Source organism: Scyliorhinus canicula, chromosome 4 (genome assembly GCF_902713615.1).
Source record: "Scyliorhinus canicula chromosome 4, sScyCan1.1, whole genome shotgun sequence".
In the NCBI taxonomy this organism is placed as follows: domain Eukaryota; kingdom Metazoa; phylum Chordata; class Chondrichthyes; order Carcharhiniformes; family Scyliorhinidae; genus Scyliorhinus; species Scyliorhinus canicula.
The window spans coordinates 119,842,486-119,868,826 of record NC_052149.1 but is presented as its reverse complement, the minus strand read 5'-3'; the positions used below and the strand labels follow the sequence as shown (position 1 = coordinate 119,868,826).

General features: G+C 45.9%; 1 protein-coding gene across 9 annotated transcripts in view; it reads right to left on the bottom strand.

The window, feature by feature from the left end:
- Positions 1-26,341, bottom strand: part of fam20b (FAM20B glycosaminoglycan xylosylkinase) — a 197,704-nt gene that overhangs the window by 127,872 nt on the left and 43,491 nt on the right. The window contains exon 1 of one of the 9 annotated variants that reach the window (XM_038795129.1): positions 24,018-24,035. The exons of the other annotated variants lie outside the window; for them this stretch is intronic. The gene's annotated coding sequence lies outside the window, so the exon portion shown is untranslated. Of the gene's footprint in view, positions 1-24,017; positions 24,036-26,341 lie in introns of those variants that run through there. 9 annotated transcript variants of the gene reach the window in all.

The window sequence follows — 26,341 nt, the reverse complement described above, 5'->3', positions numbered from 1 at the left end:
AATTCGGCACTCATCCATCGAAAAAGAGGCCCAGGCTATCGTTGAAGCTGTGTGGCATTGGAGGCATTACCTGGCCAGCAGGAGATTCACTCTCCTCACCGACCAACGATCAGTAGCCTTCATGTTTAACAACACGCAGCGGGGCAAGATCAAAAACGATAAAATCTTGCGCTGGAGAATTGAGCTCACCACCTATAATTACTAGATTTTGTATCGCCCCGGCAAACTCAATGAGCCCCCATATGCCCTATCCCGAGTTACATGTGCCAGCGCACAAGTAGACCGACTCCGGGCCCGACACGACAGCCTTTGTCATCCGGGGGTCACACGATTGTACCATCTTGTCAAGGCTCGCAATCTACCCTACTCCGTCGAGGAAGCACGGACAGTCACCAGGGACTGCCAGGTCTGTGTCGAGTGCAAGCTGCACTTCTACCGGCCGGACTGTGCACGCCTGGTGAAGGCCTCACGCCCCTTTGAACGCCTCAGTGTGGATTTCAGCGTGGAGCTGCATCAGTTCCTGCTCAGCAGGGGTATCGCCTCCAGCAGGACGGCCAGCTATAATCCCCGGTGAAACGGGCAGGTAGAGAGGGAGAACAAGATGGTATGGAGGGCCGTCCAACTGGCCCTACGGTCAAGGAACCTCCCAGCCTCTCGCTAGCAGGAGGTCCTCCCTGATGGACTACACTGCACCTGGTCACTACTGTGCACCACTACGAATAACACATCCCATGAACGTCTTTTTGCCTTCCCCAGGAAGTTCACGTCCGGGGTGTCGCTCCCCACTTGGCTCACAGCTCCAGGACTGGTCCTGCGCCGTAGGCACGTCCAACTCCACAAGGCACACCCGTTGGTGGATAGGGTGCACTTGCTCCATGCCAACCCCCAGTATGCCTATGTGGCGTACCCCGACAGCCGCCAAGATACTGTCTCCCTCAGGAACCTGGCACCAGCAGGTTCCATCCATGCACACTTCTCCGGCCCAGCGCCACCCTCCCCTCCCCCGGCTCTCCAAACATTAACCCCACCAGGACTATCCCTCCTTCCCCTGCCACGCCAAAGGATGAAGAGGATTTCGGCACACTCCCAGAGTCATCCAACATCAGGCCAGCATCAACATCTCCAGCATCGACATCGCCACCACCGCTACGTTGCTCCCAGCGGAACGTTAAGGCACCAGACCGACTAAATCTTTAACCGGCACTGGACTTTCAAAGGACATTTTTTTTTCTTTTCCCTGATAAAACACTACATAAATTCACTACTGTATATAGTTCTCCACCATCCCCGCCGGACTCATTTTTAACAGGGGGTGAATGTGGTAAACGACTGTTACACCTGTATTAGGTGATATAAGGTAGGACCTGTACTACAGGTTCGCCGGTAGCCCCTGCCTGCTGGCTCTGCCAAGTAGGAGGAGCGTGTCCTCTATTCAGCAGCCATTTCACCAGCTGCTGAGGGAGGCCACACATCTTACTGCAATAAAGCCACAGTTATATCCAATCTTAGTGTTTGTACAATTGATCGTTCATCACACATCACTGCCAGGCAATGACCATCTCCAACAAGAGGGAGTCTAACCATCGCCTCTTGACATTCAATAGCATTACCATCACTGAGTCATTCACAACCAGCATTCTGGAAGTTACCATTGACCAGAAACTGAACTGGACTGGCTAAATAAATACTATGGCTATAAAAGGACAGAAGTTCGGAATCCTGCGCTGAGTAAATCACCTTCTGACTCCCCAAAATCTGTCCACAATCGACAAGGCACAAGTCTGGAGTGTGATGGAATAATCTCTTCTTGCCTGGAAGAGTGCAGCTGCAACGACACTCCAGATTCTCAACAGCAGTGAAATATTTTCGCCCAAGTGGCCACTTGCAAACCATCTGGGTTGAGTGCTGCCTACAAGACATTTTGTTGACCATTGCCTACACGCAGGATTGCCACTTTCAATTTACGCAGTTTCTTTCCTACCGTTATGACTGATGCAAAGCAAGGGCAAGTGAAGCAAGGTGCACACTGATTGCACACAACATTGACTGTGAGAATCCAAAGTGCAATTTGTTTTGGGTTTTACCATGTGAAGTTTATGATAGTTCTATTAATATACAAATGATTAAGCATTTTCTATAACTCGGTATGAAACATTTGCCGTGTATTTAATCTTATTCATGGGCCATGGTTAGTGAACAAGCCTGATTTCAATCTTGTGGCCGCAGATGAAGCTGGGCATTCATGTGACCCATTCACTAGCCTAGGTTGCCCATCATTTCTCAAGAGGCTTGACAGCATCCAGGGCAAAGCAGCCTGCTTGACTGGCACCTCATCCACAAACATTCACTTCCTCCACCACTGGCGTACAGGAGCAACAGTGTGTACCATGTACAAGATGTATTGCAGGAACTCAACAAGACTCCTTAGACAGCTCAAACCCACAAACATTCCCATCTAAAAGGACAAGAGCAACAGATACATGGGAACCACCAGCTGGAAGTTCCCCTCAAAGCCACTCACATTCCTCACTTGGAAATGTACTCAGTCAAAATCCTAGAACACCCGAACAACACAAGAGGCGTACCTACACCACATGGACTGCAACAATTTCAAGGAGGCTCAGAACAAGTTTAAGGGCAAAAATGGATGGGAAATAATGCTGGTTTAGGCAGTGACACCCACATCCCTTGAATGATTTTTGTTTTAAAAAAACAGGTAGCTTCGACCACCAAAAGGAGCAATTGGATAGTAATGAACGGAAACACCACCTGAAGCGGTTTGAGGTGGCTCACCACTAAATTCTCAAATGGAATGAGAACTGGTAAATAAATGGTGGCCTTGCTCTTGACAGTCACATCTCATAAACAAGTTGTTATTCTGCCAACACTTTTGTATACCCCTCTACTATTGCCAGCCTCACCTTTAATGAGCCTAGGCCCCAAGTTCTGTAATTCTCTCTCTAAACGTCTTATCTCTCACTCCTGTTTCAATGCCCTGCTTAAAACTTATATCTCCATCCAAGCTTTATATCATCGATCCTCATGTCTTCATCTTTGGCTTGTTGTCAATTGTGGTTTACTCCATTTCTTAAGTCCACAAAAGTGATTTCCTACACCAAAGCTGCTATTTAAATCCAAGTTGCTATAAACCAGAAGGATATCTGATTTGGGGAATGAAGAGACTGAAAATCATACTTGGGACTTCAATTATTTTCTTCTGAAGTTGTGCTTATTGTTATAAAGGTATGCTTTATGCCAAATAATGATTTTTAATCCACCTGCTGGAAACCTAAATTGAACTTTAAAAAAAACAAACATTCTTAAAACAGAGACTAAAGTGACTTGAACTCTCAGCCCACTCCAATTTGTACTGTACATTCCACCTTTCAAATCAGTGGAGTGTAGTTAGTCTGTCTGACTCAAAACCCTGCAAAAAAATTACTTCAGGGGTGTGTATGAGGCATCTATGGATTCAATTGTTTGAGACGAACCATTAAGACTGATCACTTGGACAATGGGACCCTGGCTAAGTTAGCTACCAGATGTGGGCTTATTGACTCAACTTTGAAATACACAGGCAGCACGGTGGCGCAGTGTTAGCACTGCTGTCTCATGGCGCCGAGGTCACAGGTTCTATCCCCGGCTCTGGGTCACTGTCTGTGTGGAGTTTGCACATTCTCCCCGTGTTTGCATGGGTTTCACCCCCACAACCCAAAGATGTGCAGGCTAAATTGCCCCTTAATTGGAAAAAATGAATTGGGTACTCTAAATTTTAAAAAAAACTTTGAAATACACGGACCATGTCATTTATTGAATCCTGCTGGCAGTTAGAGAAGATAGGTCGCATGACAGGCTGTTTTAAGCATATGTTTTCCCAGCAGAAGTGATGGCAAGTAGCTTAAGGAGAAGACTTAAGTGGGGTCCCTCCTGACTCCTTTTATCAATAACCAACCTAGTACGCTTCAAGTCCTGTTTGCTGACGATGATCATTCAGGATCTCCTGCTGCAGAGAGATTTTTAATAAGAATCCAGCCCAGCACTAGCATCTCCTGAACAACCAACTCAATCCGATTTACATCTTTAAATTGGAAGCATAGGGACATTTGAATTCAGCCTGCAGCGAACCGAGTCACCAAACTATGGATTGTGACTCTCCTACATATTTCAAGAGACTCTAAATAGGCCAATCTATCCTTCTTCACTCTGTAATCTATATTTGTGTAACGTGTGTGCGTGAAACGTGTATGTGTGTGTGCATGAACGGGTGTATGTGTGCATGAACGGGTGTATGTGTGCATGAACGGGTGTATGTGTGCATGAACGGGTGTATGTGTGCACGAACGGGTGTATGTGTGCACGGACGGGTGTATGTGTGCACGGACGGGTGTATGTGTGCACGGACGGGTGTATGTGTGCACGGACGGGTGTATGTGTGCACGGACGGGTGTATGTGTGCACGGACGGGTGTATGTGTGCACGGACGGGTGTATGTGTGCATGAACGGATGTATGTGTGCACGGACGGGTGTATGTGTGCACGGACGGGTGTATGTGTGCACGGACGGGTGTATGTGTGCACGGACGGGTGTATGTGTGCACGGACGGGTGTATGTGTGCATGGACGGGTGTATGTGTGCATGGACGGGTGTATGTGTGCATGGACGGGTGTATGTGTGCATGGACGGGTGTATGTGTGCATGGACGGTGTATGTGTGCATGAACAGATGTATGTGTGCATGGACGGTGTATGTGTGCATGGACGGGTGTATGTGTGCATGAACGGGTGTATGTGTGCATGGACGGGTGTATGTGTGCATGGACGGCTGTATGTGTGCATGAACGGGTGTATGTGTGCATGGACGGGTGTATGTGTGCATGGACGGGTGTATGTGTGCATGGACGGGTGTATGTGTGCATGGACGGGTGTATGTGTGCATGGACGGGTGTATGTGTGCATGGACGGGTGTATGTGTGCATGAACGGGTGTATGTGTGCATGAACGGGTGTATGTGTGCATGGACGGGTGTATGTGTGCATGGACGGGTGTATGTGTGCATGAACGGGTGTATGTGTGCATAAGCATGAAACGTACGTGTGCGTGTGATGTGTGTTTGCACGCAGATTGATTTAAGTATAATAAAGCTAGCCAATGTCTTTGTCAAACTCAAAAAAAACAGTCCTCCTGCTTATTTTATGATCAAAATAGAAACAATTAAGTACTCACTGAAATGGTAAGTATATATATCCTTTTCAACAACGGTTGAACAAAAAGAGAAAAAGGACGGAACCTTTCAACTCCTCCTCACCTGGTCGGAACATTATGTACATGATAGCAATTCTGGCCTCATCTACATGTCTGACATTAATCGTTCTAGGGGCAGCACGGTAGCATGGTGGTTAGCATAAATGCTTCACAGCTCCAGGGTCCCAGGTTCGATTGGGTCACTCTCTGTGCGGAGTCTGCACGTCCTCCCCGTGTGTGCGTGGGTTTCCTCCGGGTGCTCCGGTTTCCTCCCACAGTCCAAAGATGTGCGGGTTAGGTGGATTGGGTGATCATGGCTCGGCACAACATCGAGGGCCGAAGGGCCTGTTCTGTGCTGTACTGTTCTATGTTCTATTACTGGGAGCCAGGTTTTTAACTACCTAGTCCAAAGCGCTGTAATTTTCTTCCTGTACGTCCTATCACGCTTCACTCCTTAAAACCTAACCTCTTCAATCAAACTTCAGGTCACCTGCCCCAAGATCTCCTTATGTTGTTTGGTGTCAAATTTTGTTTGTTGTTGGCAGGGCCCTGGGACATTTTACAACATTACAGGCTACATAAATAACAAGCTGCTGTCATGGTTATTATCAGTAACAAGAATCCACAAACAGCAAAACAGGCAGACATTGAGGATTGGTCATAAAATATTCAGAATGGTGGAGGACAGACTCCATTTGGAGTAATCCAGAATGGAAATAAGTAACTACAAAGGAAAAAAACTTATCCAGTGGAAAAGCTTGATTGCTCCAAATCTCCCAAATGGCACAAAGTTTCAGTGAGCATCAAATATTTGAAAGAGGACAAGAAATTACAAGGGGATTGTAATGATCTGCAGGCACGTAACCAATGGGTCATCAGAACAGGACACAACCAATGGGTAATCAGGACACCCAGAGGTGGCATCACCACAAGAGGGCACCACACAACCACTATAAAAAGGACAAGGCACACAGGCCCTGCCTCTTCCACCGGCAGAAACCGAGAGAGCAAGACGTGTATGGTTAACAGCACCGTCACATCATAGCACGTGGTCTAGAGCAAGCTCATAGATAGTTAGTAGAGTATACTGTGTTACTAGAGTCAGATTAGTAGAGTGTAGATCTCATTTAGGAGCTTTATTAATCACTCAATAAATACGTTCAACTTACCTCAAGGTGTGGAGTATCCTTCAGTAACGCCTACACCAAGTAGTGGCTTATGTTACACATGGTGCAGGAGTGGCTACTCAATCCACCTAGTTCAACTCAGTAAGGTCAGAGACAAACTCAGACAAACAGCTACTGAGTCCAGGCACGATGGTCAAGATACAGGCTCCTCATCAACTCAGGACCACCGGTAATCTCAGTGCTAACTGGCGTTCGTTTAAACAAAAATTCCAACTATATGTAGAAGCATCCGACTTGAACGGCGCGACCGATGCTCAGAAGATAACTCTCCTACTGACCACTGCGGGTGACCACGCGATAGAGATTTTCAACTCGTTACAATACACAGAAGGGCAGGACAAAACAAAATACCAAACTATCCTGAAAAAATTTGACAGCCACTGAGAGGTTGACACGAACTAAATGTTTGAGCACGACATCTTTAAACAAAGGATGCAAGGGAAAGATGAATCCTTCAATAGTTATCTCACTAACCTTAGACTGCTAGCGCAATCCTGCTACTTCGGTGGCATAACTGACTCCATGATCAGAGATCAAATCGTTTTTGGAATCCACTCTGGAGTTTAATGTGGAGAAGTGTGAGGTGATTCACTTTGGAAAGAATAACAGGAATGCGGAATATTTGGCTAATGGTAAAATTCTTGGTAGTGTGGATGAGCAGAGAGATCTCGGTGTCCATGTACATAGATCCCTGAAAGTTGCCACCCAGGTTGATAGGGTTGTGAAGAAGGCCTATGGTGTGGTAGAGGGATTGAGTTCCGGAGCCATGAGGTCATGTTGCAGTTGTACAAAACTCTAGTACGGCCGCATTTGGAGTATTGCGTACAGTTCTGGTCGCCTCATTATAGGAAGGACGTGGAAGCTTTGGAACGGGTGCAGAGGAGATTTACCAGGATGTTGCCTGGTATGGAGGGAAAATCTTATGAGGAAAGGCTGATGGACTTGAGGTTGTTTTCGTTAGAGAGAAGAAGGTTAAGAGGTGACTTAATAGAGGCATACAAAATGATCAGAGGGTTAGATAGGGTGGACAGCGAGAGCCTTCTCCCGCGGATGGGGGTGGCTAGCACGAGGGGACATAGCCTTAAATTGAGGGGTAATAGATATAGGACAGAGGTCAGAGGTGGGTTTTTTACGCAAAGAGTGGTGAGGCCGTGGAATGCCCTACCTGCAACAGTAGTGAACTCGCCAACATTGAGGGCATTTAAAAGTTTATTGGATAAGCATATGGATGATAAGGGCATAGTGTAGGTTAGATGGCCTTTAGTTTTTTTTTCCATGTCGGTGCAACATCGAGGGCCGAAGGGCCTGTACTGCGCTGTATCGTTCTATGTTCTATGATCCAATGAACATTCAAAAAAAAAAATCGCTACTCACAATACAAAAATGCATAGACTGAAAAACAAACCTTCCACGAAGTGGTGTGTGTTCGGGCCATCTCCCGGATGCAGCACCTCCACATCTCCAATGGCAGCCATTTCGGGCGCTCTTCCCGGGGCCCAGCGCATGTGCAGTCGACCAGGAATATGTATCGGTCGAGAACCGCACTGCGCATGTGCAAACGGCCGGGAACCCCACCGCGCATGCGTGATGACGCACGGAACGTCATGACGCCGACATCATGACTTGTGTAAACTATGGAACTGTCCACTTCAGAAAAAAATGCCCTGCAAAAGGCAAACTATGCCTCCAATGTGGGAAACTCGACCACTATGCAGCCCTGTGCAGATCTGCACCACAATTCAGGAGTCAGTGACCACAGTTCAAACAGAACCGCATAAGAAGTGTGCAACACCAAACACATGACTCTGATCAAGGTAGTGCAACAGATCCAGACGATGACTACCTGGATAAAACATACCGAGTAGGCATCATCACGAAGTGCAAATACACCACACCAGACACATCGCAAGTCCAATCAATCCTTGCCGTTGAGGATGAATGGAACGCAGTGATGGATGTCAACCGATGCCCCATCCAGTTCAAACTGGATACAGGTGCCTCCGCCAACCTGATGTCGAAGTTGGACTTCACGAAAATCAAGAAGGCTCCCAAAATCCTTCCAGCTGCTTGCCAACTCCAGGACTACATTGGCAACGCAATTACGGCACTGGGGTCATGCCATCTGACAGTGTCCACCTGACACGTAAGAGACAAGCCTGAGATTCGAGATTGTTGAACCAGACTGGGCGTCCCTGCTAGGTGCGCAAGCAACTGAACCTCATCCAAAGGGTCCACACCATGACGCCGTCTCATCAGGATCTTCAAGCCAGCATCAACGACATACTGACCCAATACCCAGATGCCTTAAGCGGAATGGGCACACTTCCATACAAGTACAAGATTCTACTGCGGCCTGACGCAAAACCAGTGGTCCACCCACCAAGGAGAGTCCCTGCTCCACTGAGGGATCGACTGAAAGCAGAACTCACAAGCCTATGAAAGAAAGGCATCATCTCGAAGGTCACTGAACCAAACGACTGGGTCAGCTCGATGGTGTGAGTCAAGAAGCCTTTAGGGGGCCTACGAATCTGCATCGACCCCAAGGATCTAAACAAAAACATTATGCGGGAACATTACCCAATCCCAAAAAGAGAAGAAATCACGAACGCAACGACACACATGCGTTTCTTCACAAAACTGGACGCATCCCAAGGATTCTGGCAAATTCAACTCGAAGAATCCAGCAGAAAGCTATGCACCTTCAACGCTCCATTTCAGATTCTGCTGCAACCGAATGCCATTTGGCATCATCTCGGCATCAGAAATATTCCACCGCATCATGGAACAGATGATGGAAGGAATAGATGGGGTTCGTGTCTACATTGACGATGCCATAATCTGGTCTTCAACTCCGGAGGAACATGTGTCGCGACTAAAGAGAGTATTCCGAAGCATACATGAGCATGGCCTCAAGCTAAACAAACCCAAGTGCTGCTTTGGGATGTCCACGCTGAAGTTCCTGGGTGATCAGATATCAAAACATGGTGTACACCTGGACACGGGCAAAATAAAAGCCATTGAGGCAATGAAAGTCCCCAAGGACAAGAAAGCAGTGCTGTGCTTCCTTGGAGTGGTAAACATCCCAGGCAAATTCATCCCGAATTTGGCCACACACACAACGTCCCTAAGGAAACTGATCAAGAAATCAACGGCCTTCGTGTGGAAGACAGAACACCAGACAGAGTGGTTGGAGCTGAAGGCCAAACTCACCACTGCACCCGTCCTCGCATTCGTTGATCCAGATCGAGAAACTAAGATCGCGACCGATGCGAGTCAGGATGGCATTGGAGCGGTACTGCTACAGGAAAACGACACATCACCATGGGTCCCAGTAGCATACGCGTCACGGGCAATGACACCGACGGAGACCAGGTACGCGCAGATTGAAAAGGTGTGTTTAGGTCTTCTCACCGGTATCCTCAAATTCCATGACTATGTCTACGGCCTGTCAACATTTACCGTTGAAACAGATCACAGACCTAAGGTCCACATCATCCAAAAAAACCTGAACGATATGACGCCCCGATTGCAGGGAATTCTGCTCAAACTCCGGAGGTACGATTTCAATCTGGTGTACACGCCTGGTAAAGAACTCATCATTGCGGATGCATTGTCCTGCTCCGTCACCTCACCGAGTGAGCCATTGGAGATCATCCAGCACACTGAATCGCAGGTACAAATATGCACAAGGAACCTTTCCTGCAACAGGCGAAAAATTAATTCTCATCAGAGAACAGATGGCTCAAGACCCCCTGTTGCAGCGGGTCATCCACAACCTCAACAATGGGTGGCCGAAAGGGCAATGCCCTCAATTCTACAACGTCAAAGACGACCTAACGCTGATCAATGGAATCCTGCTAAAGATGGACAGAATAGTAATCCCGCTGCGTCTCCAGCATATGGTACTGCGGCAGATTCACGAGGCACACCTGGGCATAGAAAAATGTAGACGCAGGGCCTGACAAGCCGTCTACTGGCCCGGAATCAACCAGGACATCACGGACATGGTCCTAGACTGTGAGACCTGTCAGAAGTTCCAACTGGCACGGGGCAAGGACAACACGACCTGGAAACCTCTCCATGGTCCGAGGTCGGCATTGACCTATTCCACGCGAATGGTCGCGACTACATCCTACTCATTGATTACTTCTCAAACTATCCTGAGTTGCTGAAGCTGTCCGACCTCACCTCAAAGGCCGTCATCAAAGAGAGCAAAGAGACGTTTTTGTGGCATGGCATCCCGAATACTGTCATGAGCGACAATGGCCCATGTTTCCACAGTCGAGACTGGACCATGTCTTGACTACAACTTCAAACACGTTACCTTCAGTCCGCACTACCTGCAGTCCAACGGCAAAGTCGAAAAGGGGGTGCACATCATCAAACAACTTATCCACAAAGCCTCGGACTCCGCCTCTGACATACACCTTGCACTACTAGCGCACCGGGCGACTCCCTTATCAACTGGCATGTCACCAGCTCAACTGCTGATGATCAGGGACCTGAGGACAACACATCCAGCCCTACTCCTGCCCAACCCTACCGGTACTATAAAAGATGCAACAGCTTAGTAACAGCCAGAAACAGAACCATGACGCACATGCCACCGATCCGGACGCGCTATCTCCAGCAGACACTGTCAGGATTAAAACACCTGATGGTGGGTGACCTGCCCCAGGTGTCATCATTCGGCAGGCCGCGCAGATCCCTATGTGATACAAACGGCTGACGGCACCATCATTCGACGAAATCGAAGGGCACTTCGGAAAATGATACGCCCACAACCAATTCTCCCTCCACATCCATCTGTTGAAGTGCCACCTCAAGACACCACAAATCACCACACCTATCAAGACACTGGCATCCCCTCCGCCACCTCTCCGGAGGTCATCAAGGATAAGACGGAGACCCCAGAGACTGGACTTATGAACATTTACCTTCTTATGTCCACTGTATATACAAGTCATGCAGATTAGTTTGTTTTCTTTAATACTGTCAACCATAGCTACCATTACCACATTAGACAGGCATATATTAATAAAAGGGAGGGGGGGGGGGGGGGGGGGGAGAGATGTAATGATATGCAGAAACATAACCAATGGGTCATCAGAACAGGACACAACCAATGGGTAATCAGGACACCCAGAGGTGGCATTATCACAAGAGGGCACCACATGACCACTATAAAAAGGACAAGGCACACAGGCCTAAACCTAGAGAGCAAAACCTGTGTGGTTAACAGCACCATCACACCATAGCCCGTGGTCTAGAGCAAGCTCATATAGTTAGTAGAGTATACTGTGTTACTGGAGTCAGATTAGTAGAGTCTAGAACTCATTTCGGAGCTTTGTTAATCGCTCAATAAATACGTTCAACTTACCTCAAGGTTTGGAGTATCCTTCAGCAATGCCTACACCAAGTAGCAGCTTATGTTACTCAAAGTAACGTAGCAACACAGGGATCTCAGACTTAAAGATGATTATGAAGGGCAGCAAGGGCAGAAATAAAGTTTAAAAAGTTCTCAAGGCGAGATCAATCCCTAAGGGAACAGTGATCATAACTAGATGAAATAAAGATAAGACCAAATTACTGTGGATGCTGGAATCTAAATAAAAAACAGAAAATGCTGAACAATCTCAGCAGGTCTGACAACTTCAGGTTCAACAACTTCAGACTGTGAACTCTCCTCTCCTCCACCTTCATCCCATTTGTATTTCTATCAACCTTTTTTAATTTCTCCTATCGATCCGTTTCCCCCTCACCCTTGATTTCCCCACCCCACTAGCACCATCTGTTTCCTGTCCCAGGTTGTCCTTTGACAAACTGCTTACCCCTGCTCAGCTATTAACATACTCTGATCTCTTAATGTGCCACTACCAGCACCCTTTTTAGTCATTATCACCACCATTTACATTCCCTTTGTCTTTTTCTCCATGACATGGAATCCGTACAGTGCAGGAGGAGGCACTAATAGTAATTTTGCTTTTGCTACAAAGCCACTATTGATCCCTTTACCCCTACTCTGCTGTGAGCTAACCAATCCTCTATTCATATTGTGTTACCTCCTACACCATTGAGCTCTTAATGTGTGGCCACTTTGATGTGGCACATTATCAAATGTCTTCCGAAAATCAGTACACCACATCAACAGGTTTATACACCTTACTTGCTATCTCAAGGACTCTAGTAAATTAGTTAAACAGAATTTCCCTTTCTCAAAACTATGTTGACTCTGCCTGATTCCATTACGATGTTCTATGTATCCTGCTACTGGCTCAGTGGGCTAGACAGTGGGCAGCACGGTAGCATTGTGGATAGCACAATCGCTTCACAGCTCCAGGGTCCCAGGTTCGATTCTGGCTTGGGTCACTGTCTGTGTGGAGTCTGCACATCCTCCCCGTGTGTGCGTGGGTTTACTCCGGGTGCTCCGGTTTCCTCCCACAGTTCAAAGATGTGCAGGTTAGGTGGATTGGCCATGATAAATTGCCCTTAGTGTCCAAAATTGCCCTTAGTGTTGGGTGGGGTTGCTGGGTTATGGGGATGGGGTGGAGGTATCTTGGGTAGGGTGCTCTTTCCAAGAACCGGTGCAGACTCGATGGGCCGAATGGCCTCCTTCTGCACTGTAAATTCTATGAGACAGCTGGTTTGTGATGCAGAACAAGGCCAGCAGCGTGGGTTCAATTGCCGCACCAGCTGAGAATTCGGAATTCTCCCAGTGTACCCGAACAGGCGCCAGAATGTGGAAACTAGGGGCTTTTCACAGTAACTTCATTGCTGTGTTAATGTAAGCCTACTTGTGACAGTAAAAAGATTATCTTAATATTATTATAACCACTTTAATAATGAATTCTAGTAAGTTTTTGTGACAGATGCTCGGCTAAGTCTTCTACCTCCCTCCTTTCTTGGGCAAAGGTGTTACATTTATGATATTTTCCAATCTGCTTGGACCCTTCCAGAATCTATGGAATTTTGGACGATTATAACCAATGCCTCTACTATCTCTGCAGCCTCTTCTTTTAAGACCTGAGGATGCAGGTCACCAGATCTGTGGAACATATCGGCCTTTAAGTTTAATAGTTTTTCCAATACCTTTTCCCTGATGATGGTGATTGTTTTAAGTTCCTCCCTCCCTTTTGCCTTTTCATTTTAAAGTACATTTGGGATGTTTTCTAAGTCTGTGACAGTGAAAGCAGACAAAAAATACCTGTTCAATGCTGCTGCCATTTCCTCGCTTCCTATTATTCATTCCCCAGACTCACTCACTAGAGGGCCAACACATTCTAGTTATTTTTTTTCCTTTCTAGACACTCTTACCATCTGTTTTTATTTTTATAGCTTACTCTCATATCCTAATTTCTCCCTCTTTTTATTTTTCGTATTTCTTTGCTGGTTCTTATAAACTTCTGACTTGCCACTAACGTTTTCAGAATTGTGCAGTGGTTCTTTTAACCTGATACTATCCTTAATTTCCTTATTTAACCATGGACAATGCATTCTTTTCAAAGAGCTTTTCTTTCTCACGGGGATAAATCTTTACTCATAGTTATTAAATATCTCCTTAAAAGTCTGCCACATATTCACTATCCCACCTTTTCGTCAAGTTTCCCAGTTCACTTTAGCCAGCTCGGACTTCATATCCTTATAATTATCTTTATTTCAACTGCAAAGACCATTCAGTGGCCCACATGTCTCACCTTCAAACTGAATATGAAATTGTGCCATATTATGATCGCTGGGAGAGACTCCTTACTACAAAGTTATTGATGTGAATGGGGTTAAATTAAAACGTAGAAACAGAAACAATGAACAGAGGAGGAGGCTGGACTAACCACAAGTAGTCATGTGTTATTAGAAAAGGGCTAATTTATTATGCCCACATGCCCTGGTAGTGATTGGATATTATAATCAAATATACATACTTAAAAATAATGAAGTAATCTAGTTAGGTGTATATAACCAGACACAATTGGATAAAGATAACAGACTGAGATTATACAATTTAGTGATTGGTCAATACAGATGTACTGTTACCTGTATCTCAGTAAAAAGTTATGTTTTGTAGTTCTACAGGGAACTTGTATTCCACCCTGTATGGGTGTAACTTCCCTAGAATATGCTTGAATAAACTGGTGAAGAAATTCAAGTCTTGTTTTGTCTTTGCGGAATCAGAGGATAATTGATTCCTCATTTGCAGACGAATCCTGTTTCATAGCTCGTTACCAAGTCTCAAAAAATAAATGACTCAAAGAAACTGCTCTGAATAAACTTCGATTCATTTTTCAGACTACTTTGTCAATCTGATTCGCCCAAGCTACAAGAAGATTAACATCATGCATTATTATTGCATTGCCTTTCTCACGCATCCATACATTTCTTCCTCTATACTCTAAATGATGACCTTTAGGGGGCCTATAAACTACTCCCACATGTGAACTCTTACCTCTCCTATTTCTTATATCTACCCAAGCTGATAAGGCACTTTGCTCTTTTGAGCTAAAATCATCTCTCACTATTGTGCTAATATCTTCCATACTTAACAGAGCTATTCCATCTCCCTTTCCAAGCTTCTCATCATTCTGAAACGTCAAATACCCTTCAATATTTGGATTCCTGCCCTGGCCACCTTTCAAGCATGTCTCTGCAGTAGCTACCAGGTCATACATATTGAATTCTGCATCTGCTAACAATTTATCCAATATGTTCCAAATACTACATGAATTAAGATAGAGCCTTTAACTCGTCTTTTAAAAAAATAAATTTAGAATACCCAATTCATTTTCTCCAATTAAGGGGCAATTTAATGTGGCCAATTGACCTACCCTGCACATCTTTGGGTTATGGGGGCGAAACCCACGCAAACACGGGGAGAATGTGCAAACTCCACATGGACAGTGACCCAGAGCCGGGATCGAACCTGGGACCTCGGCGCCGTGAGGCAGCAGGGCTAACCCACTGCGCCACCATGCTGCCCTTAACTCTGTCTTTTTACCATTTTTGCAATCCTTGGCGTTATCTGCTCCAGCTTGGTGGAGAAGGTGAAGATGGTACACACTCCTACTACTGTGCTTCAATGGTGGTGGTGCTGGATGGGATGCTTTGCCCTGGATGTTGTCAAGCTTTGAGTGTTGCTGAAGCTGCACTCATCCAGGCAAGTGGAGAGTATCCCCCAGCTCCATGGCCAGTTCCTCCTTCCATCTTTCTTGTGTCTCGTCCAGTGAGGCCAATACCTTTTCTAGCAGTCATCTATATATGTCGGCACATTTACCGCCTCCGAACCTGTCCGGTGCTAACACTCTGTCCAGTAGGGTGCGTCCGGATAGCTGGGGGAACGTTGCGGTCTCCTTGCAAAGGAAATCTCACAGCTGTAAGTACCAGAGCTCGTTCCCTTTCGGGAGCATGAGCTTCTCCGTTAGTTCCCCCAGGGTCGCTATTCTACCGTCCAGGTACAGGTCCCTTACCGTCAGCAACTCTTCCGTCTTTCTTCACATTTTGTAGGTCACATCTATTTTCATCAGGATGAATCTATGGTTTCTGCAGATGGGGGCCGCAGCAGACATGTCACCAAATTTGAGGTGGTGTCTGAAGTGGGTTGCAGTTCCTGAGCGTGACAACCACATTCGGGCTCCTCAAGTACTTGGTTGGGGGTAATGGGATTGGGGATGTGGCCAGTACTCGAAGGGATGTTCCAATATAGGAGGTCTCCTCCATCTGCACATCTCCAGCTCTCCCAGCCACCCCTTCACCCTTTCTGCATTTGTTGCCCAGTGGTAGAATAGGAGGTTCAGGAGAGCTAAGACCCCCTTGTGCCATCCTCATTGTAGGACGGGTTTACAAATCCTGGAGATCTTTCCAGTCCACACATTGGCGAAAAAGGCATTGGGGATGAAGATTGGGAGCAATCTTAATAAGAGTAGGAAGCAGACGAACCTTGGCAGCACGGTCATTTGTATCATCTGCACTCTTCCCACCAGGGACAGCAGGAGTGAGTCCCCACCTCCACAGGTCTCCCTCCACCTCTCCACCAAGATAGACAGGTTCCATTTATGGAACCCTGCCCAGTGTTGGGCTACCTGGATACCGAGGTACTTGTATTTGGTTTAGGTCAGTTTGAACAGCAGCGTCACCAGCTTGGTGGTTCACCAGGAGGTTTTCACTCTTCCTCAGGTTAAGTTTGTATCCAGAGAAGGCTCCGAGCTCCCTTAGGAGTTCCATTATCTTTCCCATGCTGGCTAGGGGGGTTCGAGATGTAGAGGACCAGGTCATCTGCATAGAGTGAGACTTTGGATTTGCCCTCTCCCCTCGAAATGCCCCTCCAGCCCTATGCTGATTTGACAGCAGATATCCAGCAGCTTGATTGCCAGAGCGACAGCAGTGGGGGGAGCAGACATCCCTGCCTCGTGCCTCTGTGCAGTTGTAAACAGCCAGTGCTGGTGGTGTTCGTCCATACACTCGGCATGGGAGTGCTGTACAGCAGTTTCACCCGAGGCGAACGTTGACCCAAACGCAAACCATTCCAGTACCTCCATGAGATATTTCCATTCTACTCAGTCAAAGGCCTTCTCTGCATCCAGGAAGGTGATCACTTCTGGCGTCTCCTCCTCGGGCGGTGTCATGATCAGATTCAGTAGGCATCTGGTATTCGCCATTAGCTGTCTGTCCTTCATAAATCCGGTCTGATCTTCCTCAATTACTTCTGACAATTAATGCTCCAGCCACCTCTCTGAGCCTTTGCCAAGACTTTGGCATCAGTGTTCAGGAGCCTAATGGGTCTGGGATGGCCCACACTCCATCAGGTCTTTGTCCTTCTTGGGAGATCAATGAGATCGAGCCCTGTGCCAGTGTGGGCAGCAGGACCCACCTTGGCAGTGAATCACTGAGCATCCGCCGCAGGTACAGGACCAGTGCTGTTGGAAACTTCTTGTACCCATCGCGTACCTTCCCTGACTAGTACCCATCTTGTATCCATCGTGAACCTTCCCTGAATGCATTCTATGGCCTCTTCCAGTCCTAACGGTTCTTCCAGTCTGTGTCTCTTTTCCTCCCCTACAACCAGTATGTCCAGCCCACCCAGGAACTGTTTCATCTTAGATTCTCCTCCGGGATTCAGGTGTACAGTCCCCGGTAGAAAGTTGCAAAGACCACATTGATCTTACCTGGGGCCGTGACCACCCTACCGTTACTGTCCCTCATATTTGCTCTCTCTCTTGTAGCTGCCAGCTTCTTCAGCCGGTGTGCCAGTAGACGGCTGGTCTTCTCCCTGTGCTCATAAAAGGTCCCGTGTGTCTGGTGGAGCTGGTTCATGCTTTCTCAGTGGAGGCAGGCCAAATTCCAGTTGTAGTTTTTTCCTCTCCGGCAGCAGCTGCACAGTCGCGGCGGTAGAGTACTTTCGATCCACTTCCAATAGGGAGTCAATCAGCTGCTGCCTGGTTACCCTTCCCTTCGTGTCCCCAAGAGTCTTGTACGCTATTGTTTCCCAGTGATCACTGCCTTCAGTGCCTCCCAGAATGTGGAGGGTGAGACCTCCCAATTTTGGTTGCAGGTTACATACCTATCAATGGCTCGAGAAATGTTTTGAAAAAAAAATTTTTTTTTCAGTGAAAAGAGCTGTGTCCAGCCTCCATGGTGGACATTGGGCCTGACCCATCTCCAAACTCACATCCATGTAGTGTGGTGGATGATCCGAAATTCTACTGGGGTGTATTCTGCCCCAACCATCCCAGGAAGCACAGACTTTCCCACTACAAAGAAGTCTTCGCGGGAATGGGATTTGTGGGCACTGGAGAAGGATAACTCCTGCTCCCTCAGGTGATTTGAACCCCCATGCCCCTCCATCTGCTCAGTGAAGGTGTTTAGTTCTCTTGCCATTCATGCATTTGTCTCCGATCTACAGCTGGACTTGTCTGTCTCCGGGTCCTGCACACAAATAAAGCCCCCCCCCCCCACAACTCTTTTTACTCCCGCGCATAGCCTGCTCGCTAGTGTGGTGGCTCCCTCCTGGAGAAGGATTTTTATTCCCAACCCTGCCTACCCCCATCCTCCACATCCCCAAGTAATGTTGCCCCACTCCCCGCTTCAAGTTCATGCAAGTCCACATTGTTCTCAACTTTCCCTCGCTGTTTTTTGCAAAGTCCATTCTTTTGTTTGAACTAGTTTGCTTCCTCCGACGTATTGATAAAGTGCTCATTAACATTGCACATGGCCCAGTCTTGTCACGTACAACATGCAGAACCCCACCTTGCTTTTAAACAGTGCGGTTTTGGTCCCGTTAAACTCTGCCCGGTACTTGACCAGGTCGGCTCGAATATCTTGATACATCCAGATGGTGTCTCCTTCTCACTTACTCGACCGTGTTCCTCGCACACCTCTAAACCAGTTTCTTGCCCTGGAATTTGTGGAACTTCATCATTGCCAGTGGTGGTTCCCCTAACTTGGATTTTTGTTGGAGCGACCTGTGGGCCCAGTCCACCTCTGGGGGCTTGGCGATGCCCTCCTTCCGAACCAGTTTTCAGAGCATCTTGGAAATAAATTCCGTCGTATTCCTACCCTCGGAGCCTTCCGATAGCCGACGATCTGAAGGTTCTGCCGCTGGGACTTGTTTTTTTGGTCATCCAGCCTCTCCTTTAGCACCTTCTGGGTCGCCAGCAACCTTACAATTTCGGCTTCGAGCGAGGTGAACCGCTCAACCTGGTCGGTGGCTGCTTTCCCCAGGTCCCTCTTGGGCATTCAGTCTCTGCTCCGCTCTGTCCAACGTTCCCTTTATGGGTGCCAACTCGGCCTCTATTGCTGACTTCACTGTCGACATGAGGTCCTCTTTTGTCATTTTTCTGTGCTTTTGGGGTTCTGTGGAGATAAACTCCATCAGCTTCTCCATCAACAATTGGGCCGGCGTTGGTGATCCTGCTGGGTCCGACATGCTCGGCTGTTCTGGGGTTCGGGTCTGGTCTTCTTCTTCTCTTTCCTCTTGCTGCCTGGTAGCTGCTTTACCGGCATCTCAGTCAGTTGGGTGAGTGGGGTTAAGGCTTTTCCGTCCTCTTAGTGCCCGTTTGATGAGTTACAAAGGTCAAATGAGAAGTTTCTAGGAGAGAGCCACCTTTCATGTGGCCGCTCAGCTCATGGCCACCACCGGACATTTTGCATGGCGCCAACTTGACGACGATCATGGAAGTTATCCGTGATGCATTAGCCAATCAAAATCAGAAAAAAACAAATTATCAGTGTTGCAATGCTCTTTGTGGGACTTTGGTATGCACAAATTGGCTGCTGCAATTCCAACTCGCAGCAGTGATTACACTTCAAAATTATATTATTGGTTGTAAAGCATTTTGGGGCATCCTGGGCTGTGGAAGGTGCTATTAAAATGCCGATCTTTCTTTAATACAGAAGTCTCACACAAAAGAATCTCCTGTAAACTTCACCAAATATTCATTTGCAACAGTCCTTCAACCGTTCTCTGCCGGCGGCCAATTTTCATAAATCCATAATAGAATTATTAACCAGCTTTACTTCACAGCACTTGCATGTAGAAAACAAGAGTTGTGACCCTGTACACTTCATTCAATCAATAAAACCTGTCTTGGCAAAATACTAAATACTGTAAACTACACTCATCAGTAGCTTATCTTGGATGATAAAAATAACATAACTACACTCCTTCAAGGTCAGACTCTGAGCTAAAGCCGGCTCTTTTTAAAAACCTGACTAATTTTGCAGACCTGAACTGGAAATGTATTTGCAATGTTGATTTTTCCTCAGTTCACATCCTGAAGAAAAATGTTGTCAGTCAACCCTTTGCCAAGTCCTCAGGACCAGTGGCTCCTCAACACAAATGAAAATTAGTTAACTTACAAAAACAAATCAATAGGTTGCTTTTTACAGTCTGAGGGGGAAAAAATAAATTGTATTTACTATCTTTCATCCAGGTGTTTTCCCCAACTTTTTTGCCAAACCCTTTGTGGTAAAATGTTCAAAAATCTTTGAATTATGACAGCTTGATTTTGCAGAAATCTTCATTTTACTGAGCTCCCTGAAATCTTTCGGGAAATGCAAAGAAACTCAAACCCTCACTGGCGGAGGGGTCACCTTCTTCAACTTCTATCGATGGGCAGGGAAATTACATGCACTCACAATGCACAGGCATGTTTGCAAAATCTGGACAATGACTGACAGATATTTCAGCGAAACTCAAATACGAGAGTCTGAAAGGCCTTGACAGCACAGTGGTTAGCACTGCTGTCTCATGGCGCTGAGTACCAAGGTTCGATCCTGGCCCCGGGTCTCTGTCCGTGTGGAATTTGCACATTCTCCATGTGTCTGTGCGGGTCTCATCCCCACAACCCAAAAATGATGTGCAGGGTATACCATATTTTGCATTTTTACTTTCATTAAAGATTTAATTTCTTTTTTTAATATAAATTTAGAGTACCCAATTATTTTTTTTCCCCAATTAAGGAGCAATTTAGTGTGGCCAATTCACCTACCCTGCACATCTTTTAACAGCTGAACACACAGTACCGGAAGGAACCGATCCCCGCACCCATCTAAAGGAACCAACTACTTTCTAGTTAGGCGGCGCTGACTGGTTTCTCCTGGCTGTTACTGCAATTTTAAAGGTGTTTGATGATTTTTAAGGGTCCAACATTGCTGAAGTCTACAGACGGGCACGTGCTGGACTCAAAAGATTCTCCACAAGCCTCTTGCTCCCAGACATGGGTGCAGTGATTTCATTCCGTTTGGATTACATCGTAGCAGGGAGAGTGAGTGGAGGGGGAAAAAAGGCCAAACTGCTGGAAGAGAGAGGAGGAACCGCACGTCAGAACGAAGGGAAGAAAACACCACATCCATCCAAGTGTTCAATGAATAATTCTGCTAACTAATTTCTACTATGTCAGAGGTCTCTGCTTCATTAACAAGTTCTTCAATGAAATCTGATGCTTGCTGCAGTCTCAGATTAGAACAGGCCTGACATTGCAAGTAGCTCCGGAGGTGACCAGGGCGTGAACTTTTATGGATCTGGCTCCTTCAAGGCTAGGGTTGGTGACAACAAGCAGCATCTGCAAGTTCACTGCCCATCATTACATGCAAGAAGCTCACTGAGGTTCTTTATGTAGACAGTTGAATGTTTCCTTCTCTCTTGTCAGAGAGGAGGAGGTGGAGCAAGCACACAGCGTTGCACCCAGGGCAGGGTGTCATTGACAGCAAACATGCCAATTGGCAGACATCACATTTCAACGTTGAATGTAGCGCAACCGAAAGAGATTCCACTCCTTCAAAATTTACTTTTGTTCAACCATTACAGCGGAACTTGCAGTTTATGTCCGGTATTATGGCAGCTGTCCTGATTATTTCACTCTGTAGCTGCCTGCTGTATTATCTGTATACTGCGTCACAAAACATGATCAAGCAGGCCATTGGAGCCCTTGAACAACAGTACCCCTTTCTACTGCATCACCTACATGGTTACTTCTGGTGCATCCAAAGGTTCCAGCCATAATCCACTCCGATGCCTCAAGTACAAACATGAACATTAACAGCTTCAATATCTCCATGCTCATCTACTTAAAGATTCTCCATCCTTGCATCTACAACGCCAACTCGAATCTTCACTTTCCTCTACAAAGTCCTTGAATGTATTGTCGCCTCCTAGATCCTGCCCATCTTTCACAAAAATCATTTGAATCCCTTCAATCAGGTTTCCGGCCCCATGACTGCGCCAACAAGGTTTGTAGCAAAATCACAGCATCACCTTGGCTGACTGTGAAAAAGGTAAACTATCCCTTCTTGTCATGGCTGCAGCACTTGACATAGCTGATGATTAAATTCTACTCAAATGGCTCTCTGCTGGTTCAGAGTGGGCGTGGCTGATTTCTTTTATATCTATCCTGTTGGTGCCAAAGAATGATCAAAAATAGCTTATTTTCTCACTCCACATAATTACCTCTGGTTGTCCCAAGGATCTATCCTTGGTCCTCACCCTATTCTCATCTGCCTGCTGCCCCCTTGGGGACATCATCTGAAACCATGGCTTAGGTTTCAAGATGTACGCCGACAACGCCCAACTCTACCTCCCCTCCTCCTTCTTGACCACATTTCTACATTATTACACATCCAGGGTCAGCTTAAGAAATATTTCTTCCAATTAAATAGTGGGAAAATAGTAATATTTGGTTCTCATCACAAATTCCACTCTCTTACCACGAATATCATCCGTCTCTCTGGTAACAACAACCTTGGTGTTACATTTAACCCAGCAATGAGCTTCCTACCACACATCCACATGATCACAAAGATCACCTATTTCCATCTCTGTAACTTCACCCGGCTTCGATCTTGCCTCAGCTCATCTGCTGTTGAAACCCTCAGCCATGCTTTTGTTATGCTAAACTATATAATGCACTCCTGGTTGGTTTCTCACATTCTACCTTCTACAAACCTCAGTTAATTCAAAACTGTGTTACTGGATCTCAATTTGCACTAAGCCCCACTCATGCATCCCCCAGCACTTTGATTTTCATTGACTTCCAGTCAAGAATGCCCCAATTTTTAAATCCTCATCTTTGATTTCAAAAGCTCCATGGCTTTTCTTCTCCCTAGCTCGGCAACTTGCTTCAACCCCGAAGTTCCAGCACTCCATAGATTTTGGTCTATTGGGCGGCACAGTGGCGTTTTACGGCACCAGGGACCCGGGTTTGATCCCAGCCCAGGGTCACTGTCACCCGTGTCTGCATGGGTCTCACCCCCACAACCCAAAGATAGGTGGATTGGCCACGTTTAATTGCCCCTTAATTGGAAAAAAAAATTGGATAATCCAAATTTATACGTTTTGGCCGATTAAATATTCCTGATTTTAATCATTCCAACACTGGAGGTTGTGCATTTACCTGCCTAGGCTCCTGACAGCTCTGTCTCTCCTTCCACCCCTAAGATGGTCCTGGAAGTATACCTCTTTGACCATTATTTTGGTCACTGGCCTAATTCTACGTTGTCAAATTTTGCTCCATAACGCTCCCGCAAAGCAGTTTGGGACATTTTGTGCAAAAAGTGCTTTTTGATTGCAACTTGTTGTTACTCTTTCTCTTCCGAGTTTCCTGTTACACATCCTTGATCCTTTTGTCTCCTGAAACAAGATTTGCCTACTTGACACTTTTAAGATGTACTAATAATTAAGGTTGCAGGAATCTCTATCTAGAAAAGTTATTGTATTTTAATTTTAATGAAATTGTAAAATTTAAAATCTTGGTTGATCTCACCTAATTTTAAAGCACAACCCCTATGATACTAAGACAAATGCTATGTATAAGCATTCTATATTGAGCAAACAGAAATGTCACTGCATGAATCTCTCAGCAATTGGTTGGGAGATTCCTCACCAGTTACTAAAGTTTTTCCATATGTCTGACATAGGTCAGGATCATCTGAAGAAAGAGCAATAAGCAGGAAACTTGATAGTTCACGAACATTTTCCCTGGACAGCCCAGTGGCATGAGTGTGGTGATGCATGATTGTTGTAATAATTAGCACTGGTGTAGGAAAACAACCCCAGCTGAACACATCATTCCAAAGTACGAGATCTCTTGATAATACAAGACTCACCCAGTTTACTACAGTGGAGTACTGCAGCCTCATTCATGCAGTTAAGTTCTGGAGCAGGATTCGAACCCAAAAAAGTCTGACTTAGAAGTCAGGACTGCATCAACCTAGCCAAGCTGATAATTAGATTTGAGTTGGAGCTTTGCCAAGGTCAAGAAACAGGATACGGAGTCAACTGCTCAGCTGCTCAGCGATTGGAAGCTGACACTGCAAAACTTTCAAGGAAATCTCTTCGCATTTGTTTCTTTTAAAAAGAATGATCCACATGACTGGGACGAGGATGAGTAGGTTCTTTGGGGGTGAGGACAGGTGTGTCAGGTGCTCGGGGAGTCCAGCGAACCATGCCCATATGTTCTGGGCATGCCCGGCACTGGAGGAGTTCTGGAAGGGGGTGGCGAGGACGGTGTCGAGGGTGGTGGGATCCAGGGTCAAGCCAGGATGGGGACTCGCGATTTTTGGGGTTGGGGTGGAGCCGGGAGTGCAGGAGGCGAAAGAGGCCGGTGTGCTGGCCTTTGCGTCCCTAGTAGCCCGGCGAAGGATCTTGCTACAATGGAAGGATGCGAGGCCCCCAAGCGTGGAGACCTGGATCAATGACATGGCGGGTTTCATTAAGCTAGAGATGGTCAAATTCGCCCTGAGAGGGTCGGTACAAGGGTTCTTTAGGCGGTGGCAGCCTTTTCTCGACTTTCTGGCTCAACGATAGGGTACGGGGACAGCAGCAGCAGCAACCCGGGGAGGGAAAAGGGGAGGGAAAAGGGGAGGGAAAAGGGGAGGGAAAAGGGGGGGGGGCCGACAATGACTATGTTTGTTTATTTAATTTTAATATTTTTAAAGTTCTTTTGTTGTTCATTAGGGTTGGGGGGGGTGGGGGGATGTGATACATGCGCCGATACGGTCTGGGGGTGTCACAGTTATTATGGGTTATTTTGTTGCATTTCATTGTTTGTCGTTATGTTTTATATTTTCTGTAAAAAATTCCAATAAAAATTATATTAAAAAAAAGAATGATCCATTTCAATCCATATAAGGTTATACAACCAAATTACAATAATTCTACACATATACTGCTCAGAACAAAGAACTCCAGTAGCGCATGACAATTTACCAGCAGCAACTATTTTGGAATAGTTAATATTTGGTAAATTCTTCATTGAAAGATAACAGCCTATTAATGATCTATACTATCATTAACAAACAGATTGGCCAACTAGATCAGGGAACCTGCAAGATTCTACTTAAACTGTAATTTTCAAGCATTTTTTGATCCATTTACAGTGGTCCACCACATCCCTCACACCAGAGACATCTCATCCGCACCTTCGCCATTATTTTTTTTTTAAATTGCTGAATTTAAACGTCAATTGCTCTTTAAACTCAGAAAGTTGGGCTGATAAATTACCAATCTAAGTATTCTTCTAACATCGTGAGATTAGTTAACACTAATCAGTCACTCTAGCCTGGAAAAGGAACAATTTAAACTGTTCAGTTTCATTTTTGGAAGTATTGAATTGCTGTTGGATTTTCAAAATTTTAATCTTAATGTTTTTCTAACTTTTTTTTGTCTGTTTTCTCTCTCTCAATCCAATCTTTCTTTTCTAGCATCAGTTTTTTACTTGAAAAAGAGTTCCAAACTTCTACCAGTCTTTGAGTAGAAGCTTTTCCGAACCACTTCTGGTTATTTTTGTAAGTTATGTCCCCAGTCCGAAACACCCCAACCACGAGGAATAGAGCAGATAGAGATCAGCTATCAATTCCTCTTCACATCATGAAAAGTTTAATCAAAATCTACATACAGTGGCATTGTCACTGGACGAATAATCCAATGACACAGAGCAAGATCAACGGTCCCAGTTTTAAATCTCGCTCAGTGTACCCGAGCAGGCACCGTAGTGTGTCGACTAGGGGATTTTCACAGTAACTTCATTGCAGTATTAATATAAGCCTACTTGTGACACTAATAAAGATTATCAGAGTTAAACTGTTGCTTAAACACCCTCCAATTCCCGTCTACGTTACTGGCAATTCAAAGCTTCTGAGGTGCCTTGATGTCTTCCATCCTGGGCTTCGAAGTTTTACTGCGCATTAAAAACCAGATGCCAGTAGTTTGCAACTTTAGTGGCAAAAACACGTTTTCTTTCTTTTCCTTCAAAGTTATCTTTATTTTTTTACGCAGAATCTTAGAATTCTTAGTAATCTTCGAGTTGTTAGTCATCAACCCTGGTACCATGTCATGTTCTGTAGACTGGCCGAAGTGAATGATGAAGTACAGAATATCTAGTTTAAATAATTTATTATGAAACAACTGCGTGATACAGATAACTAGGATC